The 22,757-nt window shown below is 41.5% G+C and overlaps 1 long non-coding RNA gene across 1 annotated transcript; it reads left to right on the top strand.

Moving 5' to 3' along the window:
• The first annotated feature begins 7,568 nt into the window (after positions 1-7,568).
• Positions 7,569-21,608, top strand: LOC126295427 (uncharacterized). The gene is made up of 4 exons (XR_007552489.1): positions 7,569-7,647; positions 7,738-7,913; positions 12,291-12,360; positions 20,824-21,608. It is a non-coding gene; the product is annotated as an uncharacterized LOC126295427 (long non-coding RNA).
• The last annotated feature ends 1,149 nt before the right edge of the window (positions 21,609-22,757 follow it).

The raw sequence follows: 22,757 nt of genomic DNA on the forward strand, positions 1-22,757 counted from the left end.
TGACTGCCATGTGGTTTCTGTACAAATTGTAAATAGCCTTTCGCTCCCTGTATTTTACCCCTGCCACCTTCAGAATTTGAAAGAGAGTATTCCAGTCAACATTGTCAAAAGCTTTCTCTAAGTCTACAAATGCTAGAAACGTAGGTTTGCCCTTCCTTAATCTAGCTTCTAAGATAAGTCGTAGGATCAGTGTTGCCTCACGTGTTCCAACATTTCTACGGAATCCAAACTGATCTTCCCCAAGGCCAATTCTACTAATTTTTCCATTCGTCTGTAAAGAATTCGCGTTAGTATTTTGCAGCTGTACATTATTAAACTGATAGTTCGGTATTTTTCACATCCGTCAACACCTGCTTTCTTAGGGATTGGAATTATTATATTCTTCTTGAAGTCTGAGGGTATTTCGCCTGTTTCATACATCTTGCTCACCAGATGGTACAGTTTTGTCAGGACTGGCTCTCCCAAGGCCGTCAGTAGTTCCAATGGAATGTTGTCTACTCCGGGGGCCTTGTTTCGACTCAGGTCTTTCAGTGCTCTGTCAAACTCTTCACACAGTATCGTATCTCCCATTTCGTTTTCATCTATATTCTCTTCCATTTCCATAATATTGTCCTCACTTACGTAGCCCTTGTATAGACCCTCTGTATACTCCTTCCACCTTTCTGCTTTCCCTTCTTTGCTTAGAACTGGGTTGCGATCTGAGCTCTTGATGTTCATACAAGTGGTTCTCTTATCTCCAAAGGTCTCTTTAATTTTCCTGTAGGCAGTATCTTCTTATTTTTGAGATGTATGTATTCCTTTCTGCCTGCTTCATTTACTGCATTTTTATATTTTCTCCTTTCATCAATTAAATTCAATATTTCTTCTGTTACCCAAGGATTTCTAGCAGCCCTCGTCTTTTTACCTACTTGATCCTCAGCTGCCTTCACTACTTCATCCCTCAAAGCTACCCATTCTTCTTCTACCGTATTTCTTTCCCCCATTCCTGTCAATTGCTCCCTTATGTTCTCCCTGAAACTCTGTACAACCTCTGGTTCTTTTAGTTTATCCAGGTCCCATCTCCTTAAATTCCCACCTTTTTGCAGTTTCTTCAGTTTTAGTCTACAGGTCATAGCCAATAGATTGTGGTCAGAGTCCACATCTGCCCCTGGAAATGTCTTACAATTTAAAACCTGGTTCCTAAATCTCTGTCTTACCATTATATAATCTGTCTGAAACCTGTCATTATCTCCAGGCTTCTTCCATGTATACAGCCTTCTTTTATGATTCTTGAACCAAGTGTTAGCTATGATTAAGTTGTGCTCTGTGCAAAATTCTACCAGGCAGCTTCCTCTTTCATTTCTTTGTCCCAGTCCATATTCACCTACTACGATTTCCTTCTCTCCGTTTTCCTACTACCGAATTCCAGTCACCCATGACTATTATATTTTCGTCCCCCTTCACTATCTGAATAATTTCTTTTATTTGATCATACATATCTTCAATTTCTTCGTCATCTGCAGAGCTAGTTGGCATATAAACTTGTACTACTGTAGTAGGTGTGGGCTTCGTGTCTATCTTGGCCACAATAACGCGTTCACTATGCTGTTTGTAGTAGCTTACCCGCATTCCTTTTTTCCTATTCATTATTAAACCTACTCCTGCATTACCCCTATTTGATTTTGTATTTATAACCCTGTATTCACCTGACCAAAAGTCTTGTTCCTCCTGCCACCGAACTTCACTAATTCCCACTGTATCTAACTTTAACCTTTCCATTTCCCTTTTTAAATTTTCTAATCTACTTGCCCGATTAAGGGATCTGACACTCCATGCTCCGATCCGTAGAACGCCAGTTTTCTTCCTCCTGATAACGACATCCTCTTGAGTAGTCCCCGCCCGGAGATCCGAATGGGGGACTATTTTACCACCGGAATATTTTACCCAAGAGGACGCCATCATCATTTAATCATACAGTAAAGCTGCATGCCCTCGGGAAAAATTACGGCCGTAGTTTCCCCTTGCTGTCAGCCGCTCGCAGTACCAAAACAGGAAGGCTGTTTTGGTTAATGTTACAAGACCAGATCAGTGAATCATCCAGACTGTTGCCCTTCCAACTACTGAAAAGGCTGCTGCCCCTCTCCAGGAACCACACGTTTGTCTGGCCTCTCAACAGATACCCCTCCGTTGTGGTTGCACCTACGGTACGGCCATGTGTATCGCTGAGGCACGCAAGCCTCCCCACCAATGGCAAGGTCCATTGTTCATGGGGGGAGGCGCAAAATCGTAGCGACCCCTAATTTTCGTTGCAAACTTTTTGAGTTTTGCGTAGTGTCTTACTAAAATGTGTACATCATTAGCGAGGTGATGGGCACGAAGCTGACATATAACGCCACAAGTATGGCAAAAATAATATATTTTCAGTGAATAGTTTCTGTAAAATCGTTTGCGCGCGCTTCGGTTCTAGCAGAGCGTCGCCAGTCGACGCGTGAGATGTACGGTGTACGCGTCGCAATATGCGCTACACCCACGCAGCACGTGCGTGTCGCGCTGTGTCGTGTCACGTCACACGTGCTGTACGCCTAGCCTCACACGTGCTATACCAGTCTCAATTTGCGCCTAGCCTCAGTGTTGTTCCGAGACATTTCCCCGTGTTGCGAGGTTTTCGCTATACAAAAGTCTCGAGTCTCAGGTTCCCCGTCAAAACGGGGAACATGATGTAATGTCGCGCGACATTTCGCAGTCTGTACGTGTACTTTGACGAGCGTGTGTCATTTTGTACCTGGCTTCATTGGAGGCAACAATGAAAATTTTCAAGCTTGCTCTTGTCTTTGGGATGTGGCATGTGGGGAATATAAAACAGATTTGGCTCTGACCACTATGAGACTTAACATATGAGGTCATCAGTCCCTTAGAACTACTTAAACCCAACTAACCTGAGGACATCACACAAATCCATGCCCGAGGCAGGATTCGAACCTGCGACCGTAGCGGTCACGCGGTTCCAGACTGAAGCGCCTAGAACCGCTCGGCCACACCGGCCGGCTAAAACAGAAATATGAGGACGGATGCTATGGAATGTCTATCTATAAACTACCAGATTTCACACCATGAAATGGAGAAAAAATTCCACAATTTAAAATCACAGTTTAGGCTCCAACACAAAAGGTTATCCGAGTAAAAAGTGCAATTGGTTTGGATACATACCATTAATTCTATCAAACTCCCGTCAATGTCTTCTAAATCAAACGATCCTGGAGGAGTATAAAACTTCCTTGATTCAGAATTTCTTCTTAGGAAGTTGTGCAGATAAATACGTGTCGTAACCACAGATTCTACTTTATCGGGATCCAGTGCAATAGGTTTCAGGAGCAGTCTGGATTTGGAACTTAAAATGCCAAATATGTTTTCAATAATGCGTCGAGCTCTACAGAACCTGTACTTGAAAATCCTTTCTGCTGATGTTGAACACAATCGCTGGCCTGGATAAGGTTTCATCACATGGGTGAATAATGCAAACGCATCATCTGCTACAGATACATAAGAAACAGGGGTAGATTTGCCTGGCAATGCTTTATCTGGGGGGATATTTAGTTTCTTCTGCACCATTTTATTGTACAGATATGTAAATATTGAGAGACCACCATCAGATATTCGGCCCTGACATCCCACATCAGCATATACACTCCTGGAAATGGAAAAAGGAACACATTGACACCGGTGTGTGAGATCCACCATACTTGCTCCGGACACTGCGAGAGGGCTGTACAAGCAATGATCACACGCAAAGCACAGCGGACACACCAGGAACCGCGGTGTTGGCAGTCGAATGGCGCTAGCTGCGCAGCATTTGTGCACCGCCACCGTCAGTGTCAGCCAGTTTGCCGTGGCATACGGAGCTCCATCGCAGTCTTTAACACTGGTAGCATGCCGCGACAGCGTGGACGTGAACCGTATCTGCAGTTGACGGACTTTGAGCGAGGGCGTATAGTGGGCATGCGGGAGGCCGGGTGGACGTACCGCCGAATTGCTCAACACGTGGGGCGTGAGGTCTCCACAGTACATCGATGTTGTCGCCAGTGGTCGGCGGAAGGTGCACGTGCCCGTCGACCTGGGACCGGACCGCAGCGACGCACGGATGCACGCCGAGACCGTAGGATCCTACGCAGTGCCGTAGGGGACCGCACCGCCACTTCCCAGCAAATTAGGGACACTGTTGCTCCTGGGCTATCGGCGAGGACCATTCGCAACCGTCTCCATGAAGCTGGGCTACGGTCCCGCACACCGTTAGGCCGTCTTCCGCTCACGCCCCAACATCGTGCAGCCCGCCTCCAGTGGTGTCGCGACAGGCGTGAATGGAGGGACGAATGGAGACGTGTCGTCTTCAGCGATGAGAGTCGCTTCTGCCTCGGTGCCAATGATGGTCGTATGCGTGTTTGGCGCCGTGCAGGTGAGCGCCACAATCAGGACTGCATACGACCAAGGCACACAGGGCCAACACCCGGCATCATGGTGTGGGGAGCGATCTCCTACACTGGCCGTACACCTCTGGTGATCGTCGAGGGGACACTGAATAGTGCACGGTACATCCAAACCGTCATCGAACCCATCGTTCTACCATTCCTAGACCGGCAAGGGAACTTGCTGTTCCAACAGGACAATGCACGTCCGCATGTATCCCGGGCCACCCAAAGTGCTCTAGAAGGTGTAAGTCAACTACCCTGGCCAGCAGGATCTCCGGATCTGTCCCCCATTGAGCATGTTTGGGACTGGATGAAGCGTCGTCTCACGCGGTCTGCACGTCCAGCACGAACGCTGGTCCAACTGAGGCGCCAGGTGGAAATGGCATGGCAAGCCGTTCCACAGGACTACATCCAGCATCTCTACGATCGTCTCCATGGGAGAATAGCAGCCTGCATTGCTGCGAAAAGTGAATATACACTGTACTAGTGCCGACATTGTGCATGCTCTGTTGCCTGTGTCTATGTGCCTGTGGTTCTGTCAGTGTGATCATGTGATGTATCTGACCCCAGGAATGTGTCAATAAAGTTTCCCCTTCCTGGGACAATGAATTCACGGTGTTCTTATTTCAATTTCCAGGAGTGTACAAAGTTATAATTGGCATCACCAGCTCCAAGAAGCACAATACTAAAGTTTCCTTTATAATTGAAATACATGCTGCAACTGTTTCCTGGGACCACTATCTGTATGTGTTTGCCGTCTTTACTACCTACACACTGAGGAAAGTTCCATCCCGTTGCGAATTGCTCTGCTATTGCTGTCCATTCGGAGTTAGATATTGGCATCTGAAATGTTAAGCAAAATACAATAAAGCAATTAAAGCAATAAATACAAGTAACAGCTGTTAAACAAAATAAGTTCAATGAAAAGGTTGATTTTTCCCTAGGAGGATAACGACAACGGAACAGAAGACGAGCGATATGATGAACTACAGTCCACTCTACCAAAAGAAGAATTCAGAAGGCCACCGATACCCAAAAGGAGGAAGAATGCAGATCACAATGTTGATATTGCAAGGGATACAGTAAGCTGCATGAAATCTTTAACAGAGCCGAGATGAATTTGCGGTTTACGGAGAGCATGTTGCTAATAAATTAAGGAACTGCGGTAGAAGTCGCATCGAAATTTCCTTAGCCCAGCGTGAAATTGATGACATATTCTTAAAATTGGAAATGGGAATGTACACGATAGGATATTCACCCCAGGTCAGTTCAAACCATTTAAGCCCACTTCAAACAATTCCACCACCATTCCCTTCTTCACCATCAACATCCCATAGCACAGACGACCAAAACTCATACTCTTCAGTCTGTTCCTTTACACCCTCAACATATTCGCAAGATCTGGAACCTCCTTCTCAAAATGAAGGGACCAGAGAAGATCAAACCATAGAGGTTTTTCTTTTTTTGAAAATTTCAAATCATTGTAATTTTAAAAAATGACAAAATTTTATATCTGTAATTAATTCATTCTTAAAATTAAAAATGTAATAAATAAAAATTGAGTTACTTGTTACCCTTACAAACCCTTTCAGCGAAGTAATTATGGCTTCACAGACTTCTGAAACTATACTTGAAATTGATTGTTTTGACACTCGAAAAGTGTACATCATGCTGGAAATTGACTCGCCGCTAGCAAGGAACCGGAGTGTGATAGCTAGCCTGACTGAGGCTGCAATGGTTTCCCTAAATGTAGTGTTTTCTTTAAAAATCTTTTCTCCAACCATTTGCAGAAGGGTTTCGAAATCGGTAGGTCTCATTCTGACAAAATTTCTGAAGCCAATGCCATCGTCTAGCTTCAGTTTATCAAGAAGATTCAAAGCTGTAGTAACTCCACCAGTACCGTTTAGGTTTACGCTTTTTGCTTCTTAACAACATTAAATTATTTAAACAGAGACGAACAGCACAAACAGCTATTTCTTGTGACATCGCGTTCTGATTTCTGTATCGCAACTGGCTTCGTGCATGTGGACGCGTGACATTGTTTAGCGACAGTCTCGAGACATTGTATCACGACTCCCCATGCAAAGGCCCGCGACTTTGCTGCTAGGTGTGTACGCGGCTTTACAGTGTCATAAAAGGAACAAGACATCAGAGTCTACTCCAGCAGCATCGGAATTTCGTAAACCACACTAAAATGCTTCATTCCGCTCTAATTACACATTTCTATGTCCAGATGCACTCGGAAGTACCCGATATTCAGCTTTACTATGTGGTTTTTGTGATACCTGTTTTCTTGGAGGTACAGTACTGTATTCTCATGTTTGGTTCTTTATTATCGTATGAAGTCATTCGTCCCAGAAACTGAAAATTTGCTCTTGAAACTGAACGAAACTGAGAGTAGACAGTTGTGCGGAATGGAACACTTCGTTTCAAATAAACTAACTGCCTCAGTGGAAAAAATTAATAGAGCAAATTTCTCTACAAAACTGACAGAAATAGCTTCATTAAGACATTAATGGTTGATTGCCAATAACGTGGAAATAGTATAAAATCAGAAAATTAAAACCACGAACTTATTTTGGTCTTTCGTGGTTATGAGAATGTATATTAATTCACTTGATGGCTCCCGGCCACAGAAATCTGTTTTCAGAATGGGATTGCCCGCGAAAGGCAAAGGTCCCGAGTCTCGGTCGAGTACACAGTTTTGATCTGCAAGGAAGTTTCAGAAATCTGTTTCGTTTTCATTTGACGTGGGAGCTGTAAAAGAAGAGACAAGCAGCATCACAAAACACACGGGTCACGTGTAGGACTCCCCCACTATAACTCACCTTGCTCTGCGGCCTGCGCATGCGCGAAACTGGCAGCTTGGACGCGCTGGAAAATTTTTTCCGGTTAGCATCTGGATACTTGCTGCTACTGCTCGTACAGCGAACAGCCACGCTTCAAGTACCCAGAAGCGGGAGGAAGGCACTGCTCATACGCGAATTCAGCTCTGCGCATGCGCACGAGCCCGCTGACAGCTGCTCATACGAACAAACACAGAACTTACGTTTCGTCCTCAAAGATAATACTCACATCGCCTTCAACTTGGATGTGGGATCTTCTGTGAACTACGTCACTTCCAGTATTTCGCACAGTGCTACTGATTTCGCACTTTTGCTGTCGCTGGTGGTCATGGCCGTTGCTTTCTATCGTCACAGATTTTGTAATTGTAGTAATTGTATATTTCTAAGAATATTACTTAATATACTGTTGGTTACGTAATACTATTTTCCTTTCATTTGTGTGTCCGCAGTTGTTCATATTATTTCAAAACCGTCTTGCCAAATATTACGAAGTTTAATCTTTTCCTTTTGGCAAGTTACCCGCCCTGTTCTTTCTTCCACGTTGATTATCATTTATCTGCGAGTGTAGTTGGCTGTTACGGGGAATTGCTGACTGCGTTTGTGGAAATTCGTACATTAACCCCAGGTAATAAATAAACCACTAAAGATATCAAACGTGAACGAAGGAAAGACGAACATTTATTTTGGAACTAAAGTAATACCGAATTTTGATATTATTATAGTTGTTACTGTGTGAAACAGTTTGCCATATGTTCTCATGGTGGCACGGTACCTGTTAAGTAGCACTATTGTGTAGATTTAACCTTATTTCCTAGTATATTAGACAGGGATTATGTTCTACGTTGAACTGGCTGTTGTATCACCGTTGGCGTTTGATTATTCGGATTAGCGTGTGAATTTGTGTAATGTTCCATGTTATTTTGCTCACAGGTTAAACACGTTATTTTCAGTAAGTTTTCGAATTATGAAGTGGGGGTAATTAATCGATAGACATCTATTTTCGAGTACGTTATGTATCTATACTGTTCTTAAATTGAGAGGGACACCAAGTCGGCATGAACATGTAACCTCACGTTGTGTTTTTGTCGGTTTAACGGTTGGTTTGGGGAGTAAATGGACCATACTATGGGGTCACCAGTTCTCAAATTCTCGGTCTGCCAGATAAAATCGCTGCATGTATGTCTCCAGAATTTATAAGAGACGGTTGATATTGTCATGTGTGGTATTATTGGGGTAGTTTGATGTATGTGATCTCGAGACAAAGCAAAAGGGAATGTTGAAAATGCTTCGTGATTGACGAGATATGACGCTTCTTGAAGTTCGTACATGTACTATAAATGGTTATACTGACTTGCATACCCCTCGTTATGTAATAATTTATGCGAAGGAAAAACCAAAAACAAGAAAACGGCTGCTTTTAACTTACGTATAACTCCTGCAGGTCGTTGTGTGAGCAGTTTATCGTAATGTCAATGCTTTTGGTAAGTGCATACAGTTAAATCACCTCGCGGATTTATGTTGGTATGAAAGAAAATTCTGTAGGATTTATTCATTCCGTTGCGTTTTTGTGGGGTGTAAGTATTGGTTTGAGTATTCATGTAGATCGGCCTTTCTGTATGAGTTAACGTTTTTTAAATTGTGCGCTAACTTCTGTTTATAGTAATGTGCGAGTTTAATGTATAAGAATGGTGGCACACCTTTCTGCAAAGATGTAAAAAGCTGTTATTTTGCTAGGAAGAGTTGCAAAATGTAAATTTCAAAGGAATGACACATCAACACAACATTCATCATGAGGACGGTTACCCATTTAACAAAAAGGATGTTCCATATAAAGTAGGGCACACTTAATATTATTGAAAGTTTAATATTTGGTACTTCTTATACACTATTTGAAAAGGCTGGACCCTTTCCCTGTATGGCGACAATGTTACTCATGATTGCTTTCTCTCCATAATTTGTAGCCATTTTTATATGGCCACACGTTTCCATGTGATGGCAGTGTGAATTATTGGAGCTTTTGGACTTTGATTTCAATTAATTGGCAAGTAAGAATTATATTAGTTACATACCCTAATGTAGTGCATAAACAGCAGGTAAATTACAGGTTAGGATAAATAACATGATACAACAGCATTAACTTTCATGTAACATGAGTCACTTTATTGCAATTAAGTTTCTGTATTAAGAGGAATGTCAGACCTAACTTAATCTTGTTCAGTAATTTACTTATTTGTGTGAAGTATGAATAATATCACTTGTAAAAAAAAAATTTCCCGGTTTGAACCAATATTTTTAAAACATAAGATTAAATGTGTAACTTATGTCACGTAATCTGAGTGTTATATTTTTTTAGTCGGTGTATACGACCCGGGAGATCCGGGAAAAACCCGCGAATTTTGTCATCCGGGAGAAAATCGGGATAAACCCGGGAATTTTTCGGAATTCCGGGAATTTTTCATTTATTTAGTTTTCAGTTAAATTTTTGTGATTTTGACGGGTAAGGACCTATACTCCAATAAAGGATATTACTCTATCCCGCTTCTGCAGTATAATACTGCAGCAACAAAACATGAACGGGAGGAAAAAAAAAATAAAACTTAAGTTGCAAAAGAAATACGTCATATACAACAAGAAAACAGAGTGCTCATACAAGCAGTTTGCCAACTGCAAAGTGTGTCAAAGGCTTTGGGAAGACTGTGCAATGCTTGCCAGCAACAAATTGTCTCCGGTGAGCGTGACGTCACAACTGTTTACTTTAGATTCGTTTGACGAGTTGCGGGCCGGCCCTTGTGCGTGCGCAGTTGAGTCACGTATGAGAAGTACCTTTTCCCGCTTCTCGCTAGAGACGTGTGGTTGGGCGCCACTATCCAATATTGCCCCGGTTCGGAAATATCTGAGATCCGGGGCCGATTCACAGAGCAGTCTTGAGTTCTAGTGGGGAGTCTCCACGTGACCCGTGTTTACGTTTAGTGATTTTGGCGTTTCCTCTTCATTTCTTGCTCTCACATTAAACGTAAACAAAACGGATATCTATGGCCGTGAGCTACCAAATGAATTAAAATACGTTCGCATAATTGCGGAAGGCTAAAATATGTTTAGTTTCAGGTTTTATCTCCACACCTTTCTGACAGGCATTAATCGCCTTGCAGAACAATGAAGTTATTTTTGTCGGTTCGCTGAAGAAATTTGGCTTTTATTAACCTTTCCCGGTGGGGCAGTCAATTTATTTGAAACGAAGTGTTTAATTCCATACCATGGGCTAGTTTAAACAGTTCACTGCATTTCAAAAGTGCATGTTTTCATCTTCTAGCAAGTATGGCATTATGCCATAAAAAAAGAACCAAACATGAGAATACAGTACCGGTACTCAAGAAAATTTACGTCCAAGTCTGGACATACAAATGTGCATTTTAAGCAGAATTACGCATTGTAGTATGGTTCACGAAATTCCGATGTTCGTGGAGTATCCTCTGATGTCTTGTTTCTTTTGTGACACAGTGTAAGATCTTTTTGTTTTACACCTACGAACATAAGGACTTCCCCTGCATCATCGTAGCTGCGCAAGTGCGGTGACAACTGTTTCTGGCGCGCTCTGGCAACTACCGAAAAGAACCTATTTCTAACAGGTCACGAGAAAGTATTTCGAATGGTTGTTTGGAAAGCGTTACTTTAAAAGTAAATTTCCTTCTATGCAAGATGAATTATGTGCGAGAATGTACGATGAATTTCTTAAATCACAGAGCGTCTCACTCTCATTTCAAAATCAAGTCTTTGAGGACATACATTTAGAAAAATTTCGAGCTCAGATGATCAGACATTTCTGTCTTTATTCAAAAATGTACTGGTGTATTTGTGTGTTGTACCTTAAAGTGTAACGTGCAAAAAAATCAACATTATATGTGAAAGCTTAGCTTCTCTTGCAGCTTATTAATCTCAGAGACCAATATTGTATGTGTAAGCTTTTCTTTTCTTGTAGTAACGCTGTGTATGTTAATTTAAACCATTACCTTTTGCTATTTGTGTGTACGAGCTACTTAACACTGATATTGCTATTGGCTGACTGCATCACGTATCCTACGCTAGAAGATCCGCTGTCATCTGCTGACGAGATCACGTGACGAGCTATGACTACAACAGTGCATTGCAACCTTGATTTCAATGCTTCAGAAAGTAGCGCACGTCCTGAGGCTCAGGCGTGAACCCCATGCTGGCCGTAATCGCGATGTTCCGAAACGAATAATACGGTCTGCTGCCATCCTCTTGATAAGTATGCAGGTGTGATTACACATGTCAATCACATCGCGATTACGGGCAGCATGGGGTTCCCGCCTGAGCCTCAGGACATGCGCTCGCAGCGCATGTCGGGTGTTTCAAACGTCAACTTCGCGTCTCAATATCTCGGGATGTAATGGAAATATTGCGATGCAATCAACACCATTGTGTATATGCTTTGTCATGCGATGGGCTGCTGGAGAAAAAATATTGGAGGTCCATTAAAAAAAAAAAAACATAAGTTTGTGTTAAAAAACACATTTGCTCTTGTTTTAGAATGTTTCTAAATACGTACATTCATGGGGCCCCAGCCCTACATTGATACCGGTGAAAGTCGTTTTCCAATAGCTGTTGTTGTTAGAGATATTTTGGGTGGACAAGATAGCTGGGACACCCTGTATAATGTATCAGTTACTTTGATAGATGCAAAAAACACACACATAATTATCACCGTAGGGTAGTATACCATAATTCAGTGCTCCAAAAGGACTAAAAACAGTCAAAATTAGTTTCCATTGTATGTGATTTGGAGACTACATTGAGACTCTTCATAATCTGGGAATTTTGAATCATTTCGTCTCATTGTACTCTGTTTCATAGTGAATGTCAGATTTATTGCGTACATGGTGGCTCATTTACATGTCCCCTTAATAAATTGAAAATATTGCCACTGAACTGAATCTCAAAGTAATAGTGGAAATTGTTTATATCTGATTGCTTATTTTTTCAGCATTGGTTCGCAAGGCAACTATCTGGGCAAAAAGGAAACAGACGAGGCAACTACTGATCCAGGCTCCATGGTAAGAGGCCGCCTTGTATTTCTGTGGGCAGAATGCTTTGTGAATAAGCATAGTCATGTTGCTGGAAGCATGGATAATTGTCTAATAAAAGAAATCAAGTAATCTGTAAATGTTGATTAGAACATTTCATAATACTGCATCAATGTTTTGAGTTAAACACCACATAAAGATGAAAAGTTTAAATTTAATGTTTATCAAATGTGCAGAAATCTTGCTGTGCCACTCAGTTATTTAATGTATTGCAGCACTTTAAATGTCACCTTTTATGTACAACGAAAGAATAAAGATGACATTCAAGTGAATGTTAGCAGTGTCGTTAAATTTAAAAATGGAACAGATGCCGGTAGCACATTGATTTATCAGTGATTTAAAATAGTTATTTTGAAAATGTGTTGGAGACATGTACTGTGTTTCCTGGTCTGAGAAGTTAGTTTCGTAGTAATATTTATGCTAACAGCTCGCAGATATACTTAAGATTTTCATGAAAAACTATTTTTTCGTATGTTCTGCCATTTTATGCTATGTGTTTGAACTATGTAGGTGAATTGGAGATAGGGATACTGGCTTTTGTATTTTTGGGGGGGGGGGGGGGGGGCGTGTTGTTGCTCTTGTGGCCCAGGGTTGAGCTGTATAGGTTAACTGTAGATTAGAATATTGTGATAATTTTGTGTGATTTGTTTGAAATTTGTCAGGTGTTTTTTCCAGTGTGTTGCACCTGGAATGGTGTTCTTTTTGTTAAATTTTTAGTTCGGTCCCAGCCAGAACCCACCTTTTACAGCAGTTGTTCCACTAATTTTATTGGGTTTAGTCACTGTGTCAGTTTATGTGTACTTGTATTTTTGTGGTTGTTATAATTGATGTTTTGGTCGTCATGATGGATGTGCTCGAAATGAGGTTTCCCGCAAGGTGTGACATTGGTCAAAGAAGACAGAGGTGGCATCCCAGCGTGTGGTAATCCACAGTTCCCTTTGAATATGTAAACAAAATTTCAGTAGGACTTAGAGCACTAAAGTTGCACTTCAAATGTCATTAAGACGTACACACATCAAAAGTTTTGCATCACCCTGGTTCTCAGAACTCCTGAGGATAGATGTTGACTGTGTATATTGTATCACAGGCACTGTCCCTTTGACTGTTCAGAGATGTCACTAAAGTGCCCAATGCATGATCAGTGCCTATTAGACTGATAGGGTCCGACAGCTGATCAGTTCCAGTCATTCCACCAGGAAGGAGGTACACGGCTCGCATTGTCTGTAGTTCAACCGTGCCTAGACCGTCAATACCACAGTTCCATCATGTCTGCATTGTTACTTTGTGCCAGGAAGAGCTCTCAACAAGGGGAGTGTCCAGGCGTCTCGGAGTAAACCAAAGCGATGTTGCTCGTGCATGGAGGAGGTAGAGAGAGACATGCCTCGCTCAGCCTGCCCAAGAGCTACTACTGCAATGGATGACCTTTACCTATGGATTATGACTGAAAATTTTATGGCTTTCAAGAGTTATTTAGATACATAATCATTGAAAGCCACCTATGTGGCCAAACTTAATAAAACTTTAGTTGGTTTGTACTTTGTGTAGTTAACAGATGGCACACTCCATTCGTCGAATATTCTCTTGTTCCAATCACTCCTCTATCAGTGCTTTTCAGGTGGTCATGTATTATCATCCATAAAAGTGAAGTCAGGGACATGTGCCCTGAAAAGATGAACGTGAGATTAGCAAAGTGTCGTAATAACATTGACGGGTGACTGTACCGTGTTCAGAGTTGTAGGTCAATATGGCCATGCAACATTATGCTCCTCCACATCGTAACATTTGGACCACTAGAACGATTGTTTTTCGATGTTCCTGGGTTTATTGTATGTTCCCCCACCTCTTCTTGCCATATGAGGGTACATTCAGCATTAACAAACTAGATCATTTGGGTGGTCCAAGTGTTATGGTGCAGGGAGGCATAATATTGCATGGTATATGGTACACTCAAAGTTTTATGCGACACTGTACTTCTTCCTTATGAGTGTCTTTTCAAGGGTGCATTCAGCTCTGATGTAATTTCTGTTAATGATGCTGCATGACAGCCTCAAACAGTACAGGTGGAGGAAATCCTGGAACCAGAGGATATGAAGCGAATGCACTGGTCTGCCGACTCCCCTGACCTGACTTCAATCTCATTGACCAGGTGGGGGGTGCATTAGGAAGATGTATTCCAGCTCGTCTGCAGGCATCAACTATCATCCAGCAGGTGTCGAGGGCACTGGTGGGTAATTTGAACACCCTACCACAAGACATCATTACTGACTTTGTGATCTATTTATTTCATTGCGTATTACTTTCAGCTGCCTTCTGTAGTATATTGTAGCTGTTCTTTCTATGTATGGTTAAAGTTTCATTGAGCTGTGATAATTGGCAGTGACATAATATGTCAGATAGTTAAGTCCCAAGTTATGCACTTAAGTGTATTTACACAGCAGCAACTGAGAACATGACATATTATTTCAGAAGTGTCAATATGCTGAAAATTAGTGATGAATTAATATATTATCCACTTCTGTGTAAAAAGTCATGCGGTGTTGAAGCATTTAGATAATTATATTTTTTGAATGGCTTGTACTGTTGATTACATGTTGACTTGTCACATTCCTGTTGTATGGATTCTTCTTGTCGATTGACACTACGTGTAAGCTGTACACTTGTACCTGTAAGCTGTACACTTGTACCTGTAAGCTGTACACTTGTACCTGTAAGCTGTACACTTGTACCTGTAAGCTGTACACTTGTACCTGTAAGCTGTACATTTTGCCACCTCATCTCTTGTATGATCATTGTTGTTATCTAGATTCTTGATATTCTGGCACTTCTTCATAAGGATTTATATACAGTGTTATTTTCCTGCTTTCTTGTATTCTGTATTTTACTTTTGAGCTGACCAATCCACTTCTGCCAATAAGCCCCTAAATATTTAAGTAATTTTTCTTCTCTAAAAAACTATTATTGATGTGTGCTTCAGATCCACTCTCACTATGCACTATCAGCTATTCAGTTTTTGTTGGATTCATCTATAGTCCCCATATGTCATATTACTGATAAAGATGTCACAAGATAGATCACTTTCATCTTGCCATTTGCAGGTACATGTGTGGCACATGTAGGCCCACGAGCTATTGCAGTATCTCCTCCAATGGGCTGCATTCCCTTCCCCATATCCACTCCTTCCCATTTTAACTCCTACCCCTCTGGCGTCCCCCCAACCCTTCCCCTTTCCCGTGCCCATTTTTGTCCCTTGGCATATCCATTTACGATGACATGGATACTCCTGAGCTCTTGCTATTTCTTTACAATCTTGTCTCATGTTTCCACACACTACCTTTTTTTCCAGCTTTTTGTGGTTTTCGTGGTGTTTGATCTCCTTTTCTAAATTGTTTCCTTAGTGTGAGGCACTGGGGAAAGACTCCCTGCCTTCCGTCCCCAACACGGGTTCCTCTCTTCCCCCTCCTTCCCCACGTCCCTCCCTGCTGTAGCCCCCACTCCTCACCCCTTGCTAGGTCACGAACATGGTATCCATCCCTGTCGTGGGGCTGTTACATCCCCCATAGGGATCACACTTCTGCTGCCTGAGCTGTCACTGCCTTGTGTGTGTCTATGAGTGGCTGATTACCTGTTTGGGGCACTGGAACTCCTAACAACTACTGCTGTGCCACTTGATGCGGCTGGGTGACACCCATGGAGTGAGTCCCAGATCAGAATGGGTGGTACCAGGGCAGATGCTCTGCACGTGAAGCATACTAAGTGCCGAGCTTCTGGCTGCTCTGCTGTGGACTTCTCTTCTGATAGGAATGATTCTCTCTTTGCTCTGTTTTGCTTCCTCTGCCTTCCCCTCCTAGGCCACTGGCTTGGGTTGAAACCCTTTCCACATTCTTGGTTTATTCCAGGACAGGAGGAGAGACCTTTCCACTACCAAATAGCCCCCTCCCCCTTTTTTTTGGGGGGGGGGGGGGACACCATGAAGATAAGTTTGAAGTTGACTCCCTTTAGTGAGATGCGACTTGGTTTCCTCCTGATAAAATCGTCTTCTGACAGTCAGTCACATTCTCTTTCCACTTCTAGGCACATAAGAGACATCACACTGAGCGTTACTCCTTACCAGTCCTTAAATACGAACCAGGGCATTATTTTCCACAGGGATTTCCTCCTTCAATCTGATAGTAGCCCACAATTAATATGGCACGGTGGTTTTAGTTTCGTCCAGTGAGTCCGAGGAGGTCCTAAGAACAATAGTGTTGACACTTCGTGATAGTACGTTTGTGGACACTGATAGCTCTCACACTTACTGGGGTGTTGGATGTGTCTTCTTTACTGGCACACACGTTTTTTCGGTATCGTCTTCCAGAACACTGCTCAGTATTTACAGCAGAACTCTTTGCTCTGTATTAGGTGATGCAGTACATCCGGCAACACAGGCTGTTCACTTGTCACCTGCTCCAACTTTCTCAGTGCATTTCAAAGCATCTGTGTGTTCACCGTCCACCCCTTAGTGCTGCAGGTCCAGGAAAGCTGTCACTTGCTTACTCTTGATGGATCCACTGTGACGTTTATGTAGGTTCTTGGTCACATTGGTCTGACTGGAATTGAGGCCGCTGACACTGCTGCCAAGGCTGCAGTACTCGTACCTCGGCCCGCTAGTTCTTCCATTTCTTCTGATCGTCTGCGTTGCCGTCTGTCTGGAGGTGGTGAACCGATCCTCCCTTCATGTGAATAGCTGTGGGGAATTACAGCCTCTCCCAACAGCTTGGACGACCTACTCTCAGCCATCTCGCTAGATTGTGTATTGGGCAATGTCTTCTTAGCCATCACCATTTGTTAACTGGTGCTACTCCTCCACTTTGTGTTCATTGCCCTCAACCTTTTACAGTTTGCCATTTCCTGACGCGATGCCCCTTTTTTAACCACTTACATTCTTATTTATGTTTGCTGTCTGAGTTACTGGTCATTTTAGCGAATGATGCATGGGCTGTCGACCGTGTTTTACTTTTTATCCACTGTAGCAATATGATACAGGACATTTAATCTTCAGTTCAGGGCCTCTGTTTCTCTGTGGCATATTTTATACACCTTTCTCCACAACCCTGTTTTTAGCTGTCTTTCCTTCTGTCGGTTGGGGTTTACGTGTAGTCGTTTTTAACTCCTTTCTTTGTCTTTGTGTTTTTTGGTTCTGACATGGGTGTGTAATACCTAGTTGGTTTTGCACCCTAAAACAAAGCATAGTTGATGGACATCCACAACAAGATTTGTTATTTTTACCAAGTAGAAAACAAAATTTCACAGCAGCACATTGTTCACTTAGACTTGAGATGATAAAAAAAACAAGACAAGAAAATGCAGCACTAGCAAAAACAATCACTGCAGATGAGCAGAACAAGTCAGATCTACAACAGACAGCACTGAACTGGAAATGAGTTGTGCTGTACATGCCTAGTGGCAGAAATGCATACTATGCAGGCTTGGCCCACGGCAGTGTTTAAATACCCACTCGTATACATTGATGCAAGAACGAGTAAAATACTTTTTGTGCTGCGTGATTGATTCAACTGAAGTTGGCTATATATGTTTCAGAAGTGACTATAATGGCAGAGGCAAAGACTGAAGAAGGAAGGTCACAAGTGGCCTGCATGCACTGTGGGAATCGTCAGATGGTGCAGACGTAACTCTGGTGGTCAGTGGCTTCTAGCTGCCAGGACACAGTCAGGTCCTGGGAGCAAGAAGTGCTTTCTCTGTTACTGTGTTGCATTTCTCACTTTTCATTTCGCAACGGCAAAGACAGGGCTCCCAGCTGACACGTTGCAAATTGATGTGCGGCAAACAGCAGCTGTACAGAGGTAACAAATATATGAGAAACTCCCTCGCAGCAAGTATCAACAATTCCTTTACTTACTATATCCTGCATCATAGTTCAGGGACATTGTCGACTGAATAGTCCAAAATTACAGCAAGTACACTGTTACTGTGTTGGTGTTAACTGAAAACTCTGAAGTAAAGTGATTAGTTTCTTTGTTGTTTGTTCACTCGAAATATAAACTAGGACTATACCAGATACAACTTCCTGATAATGAAGCAAAATACATGTAGCAATAAAAGCTCACTACACATTTTTTAAGCACAGTATTCATGTATGAAACACTACATTACACTGTTCAGTACACATCTAAGAACCGTGTGTAAAAAAATTGTCAGTTCTCAACTAGGTATTTATAATAGCACACTTTTGTGATTATTAAAAACTTCATGGTTTTAATGGATTACAGCTAAATGGTAATTTCATATAAAAGGAAAACTAAATATTATAGTCTGTTGGACTGGGTTTTAGAGCTAATAAATCTATATACAAAACTTTGTCTTCTGTTTTGCTATATAAAAGGCAACACATTGTTGTCTTACGTTTATCCGCAAGTTTGTTTCTACAAATTTCTATATAGGTGCCACTTACAAATTGTTGAACAAAGTGTAAAATTTAACCCATCGCCCTTGAAATACAGGGCATGAAAAACAGGAAGAAAACTGATTGTACTTGGAAAACATCGGGCTTCAATATCTTGGGGAGTGATTTTGGAAACATGACATGGTTTAAGGATGAGTGATATCCCTAAATCGTATATCATTGAACTAATGACTTCTGAAATGTATAATTTTGAAAGAAACTAATTACTTTTTGGAATTAGAAAAAACAGTTTACAAAACTGCTTAGATAGCTCTGAACATTCATTTTTGACTTCTTGATGTTTCATAATGTAGAACTTCGAAACAAATTACTTTAATGGAATTGGCAAAAAGCGTGCTACAAAACTGGATAGATGGTTTGTCCTGAATATTTAATTCTGACAGACAGATTTTGCATAGTGGCAATGTGTCTGCGCACACAGTTTCTGATTTTCTCATTCCCATGATTTGAAATAGAGCGAAAATTTCTGTTTAAGATAAAAATTTGATCTAAAGTGAATAGTGGGACAACACAAAACCATCCATCAACAAGTCATCTGTAATTTTTGTGGAAGAACTATGGCATCTTCCTTTTAATATTTGTTTCTACCAAATAGAAAAGTTAAATCTCACAGAACTTTATAGGAAGCTGATACTTGTTAGCATGAACTGAATAAGGACTAATGAAAATATCTGTGGGTGCAATGATTATTTACTTTTTATGAATATGTAGGGACAGTCATATTATCAGTTGTTATCAATTTACATCTGATATGTATTCGAACAGGAGACAAATACACACACAGTGAATTTGGCACTATCAAAAAGAAAAATTGAATTGCAAAGATCCTCAAACGAAAGTTAAGTAAGCATTGTTGATGTTCCTACAGCCGCCTGGTCACTTGATTTGGCCCCACAAACCTAAGTTTTCACAAACTGAAATCTGAAGAGGGCATGCTGAAAAATTATGGCTCCAGATTTTATATGACAACTCTTAAAGCTATTTAAATAAAACACATTATTAACATTCTGCATATTCATTCTTCTAGTAAACACATTTGCAGCCTTCTGCTGCTGCCGGACACAGAATTGTAGCATGCGAGTGCTGCGACATCTAAACAATCCAGACACCTGGGATTCACGGTCATCAATCATCTTCAGTACAGATTTCCATCTGTTTCTGAAACTTGGACACCTTCGAAGACTTCTCTTTAATAGTGATGAAGCAGTGCAAGTGGAAGTGAAGGCTGTGGCTCTGTCGACAAAGTCCAAATTCCAGTGACAATATCAACACTCATTGGGGAAGTGTGTTTGTTTCCATGGTGACTGTGTTAAGAAATAAATATGTAGGCATGAAGAGTAAAGACATATAATGTTAATATCCATTGTTTTATTTAAGAAGCTTTGCAAGTTTTCATGTAAAAAAAAAAAAAAAAAATCGGAGGCATTACTTTCCAGCACACCCTCGTACATCCGCATATATACTCTGCTAAGGACAAATCAATGGGTGGTGATGAGTATCTCTGTCCTGTTGCCATGTCCCTCCTTTGTCTTCCAACAACTTAGGTTTCATTGGAAGGACAACTTTTGCTATGCCTAGACATCATATCTGACTTCATATTTTGCTCTATCTTTTGTGTTGGCTCTACTTCAGAATCTTTACTTAAGTTGCCCTTAGTCTAAATTAGAGAATCACAGGAAGATTGTAGTGAGCAGTCGCCTTAATAATTTCGGCGATCCGTGCATGCTTTATGGCCAGACTCGGACATCAATATGTAGTCATGCATTCGTCACTAACGTGTACTGATAAACTTCCTGTTAATTCCTGTTCAAGGGAGAATGTTAATTCAAAGTTGATAGCACACTCTGCAGTATCGTAAATTACAGAAATGTTTCAATTGTGTGTCAGATGTGTATGCATTGATGGAAGAATGGTCAAATGACTTCCTATGCTGTATGATAGATGCCACAGTTGTTGCATTATGTATGTTTCAGGAGTGATTGTAATTGGAGTCGAAGGCTGAGGGAGGCGGCTTCATAAACGATTGCGTGCACTGCTAAAATCTTCAGCTGGTGCAGACAAGACTGGTTGTTGTCTGCCTGGAGCTGCCAGCACACAGCCAGATCTAGTCAGTGATGAGCCCAGTGTTTGTCGCCATGTTGCGTTTCTTGCATGTCATTTCGTAACATGGCGGCAAACACTGGGCTTCTTACTGACATGTTGCAAATCACCATGCGAGAAGTGTGCATCTACTAGATGGAGGTAAGAGACATGTGAGAAGTTCTCTTACAATAAGTGTGAAAGTTTCTTTCCTTACCATTCCCTGCATCATGCTTGGGTGACATTGTGAACTTAAAAAAGTCCTAAAGACAGTACTTGGAGTAGATAGGGATTTGGTGTTAATGGAAAATGCTGAAGTAAAATAATTACAGCTTCTTGGCAGGTTATTCTTGATTACTCTGTCACAGTATTCGTACATGCAACACAAAGTTACACTCTTCAGTAGTAGTTCACCAGTACATCTAATTAGTACCTATACATCTAAGAAACCTGTCAGGACTATAGAAGCAGTTCTTAACTGTTTTCATTTTTACAACTGCACCCTTTGGTGATAATTAAAAAGTTCATGTGTTTCAGTAGTTATAGTTAAATGGTAATGTGAAAGATAATTTAAGAAACTAAATAGTTTAGTCAGTCACACTATTTTTTAGGGCTAATAAATCTTTGTAGAAAATGATTGTATTGTTTTTTGGGTCTAATAAATCTTTGTACAAAATGATTCTTGCGTTTTTCTGCAAAAAAAAGAAACCACCTTTTAATGTCGTAAGTTCATCCCCAAGTGTATGTTGCAGAATTTGCATACAACTGTAATTTATATATTAGTAAACAAAGGGTAGAATGTAGAGTATTTTCCTTAGAGTACAAAGCATGAGAATAAAAAATTGGTACTCGGGACACTTCATGCTACAATACTATGAAGAGAGATTTCAGAAACATAGCACCGTATAAGAATTGGCGATGTCCAGAAATCATTTAATTAATAACTTCTGAAATCAGTTTCAGGAGAAACTAATCACTTCCTCGCAATTGGCAAAAAGTATGCTAGAAAATTGTATGGATGGTTAGTTCTGAAAATTTAATTTTGACCTCTACATTTTGTGTAGTTTCCGGCATAATAAATCACAATGATCATCTGCTCAACCTAATAAGGTTTATGCAAAAATACAGTAAATGCATCACACATTATGTGAGTGAGAAGATTGTGATCGTAAAGGTGTCTAAGATATTGTAACCAATTAAGAAGTTGACAAATGCGTTTTTAGATGCATATATGAAAAATGAAACAGGAAAACAGGTTGAAGGTTCTTTACACTGCACATTTCAGATGTTGTGTTTCAAATATACACTCAGCACCAAAGCTGGTAAATGTGGTGGCAGAGTTGCTGGCTACTGCCAACAAGTATGGCCTGCCACTGCTTAAAAAGACATGCGAGGAGAAGACGGTGCAGGACGTGAGCGCAGAGAGTGCTGCTGGCTCTGCAGCCCTGGCCGTGCTGCACCACTGCCCAGGACTGAGAGGTAGGGGTGTTGGCATGTGGTTCATAGTAGGCCAGTGACGACTGGGCACAAATGTCTGCGGTGGACATCTACAAGCAGCTGGCAATGGAACTGCCAAGCTCACAATCCACACTGGCATTAGGGAACAGTTTGGGGTAACACTGTGTGTGTGTGTGTGTGTGTGTGTGTGTGTGTGTGTGTGTGTGTGTGTGTGTGTGTGTGTCGCATTGCAGGCATGTGATACGATGAGTGTGTGTGTGTGTGTGTGTGTGTGTGTGTGTGTGTGTGTCTCGCATTGCAGGCATGTGATACGATGAGTGTGTGTGTGTGTGTGTCTCGCATTGCAGGCATGTGATACGATGAGTGTGTG

Source organism: Schistocerca gregaria, chromosome 11, assembly GCF_023897955.1.
Source record: "Schistocerca gregaria isolate iqSchGreg1 chromosome 11, iqSchGreg1.2, whole genome shotgun sequence".
NCBI lineage: Eukaryota > Metazoa > Arthropoda > Insecta > Orthoptera > Acrididae > Schistocerca > Schistocerca gregaria.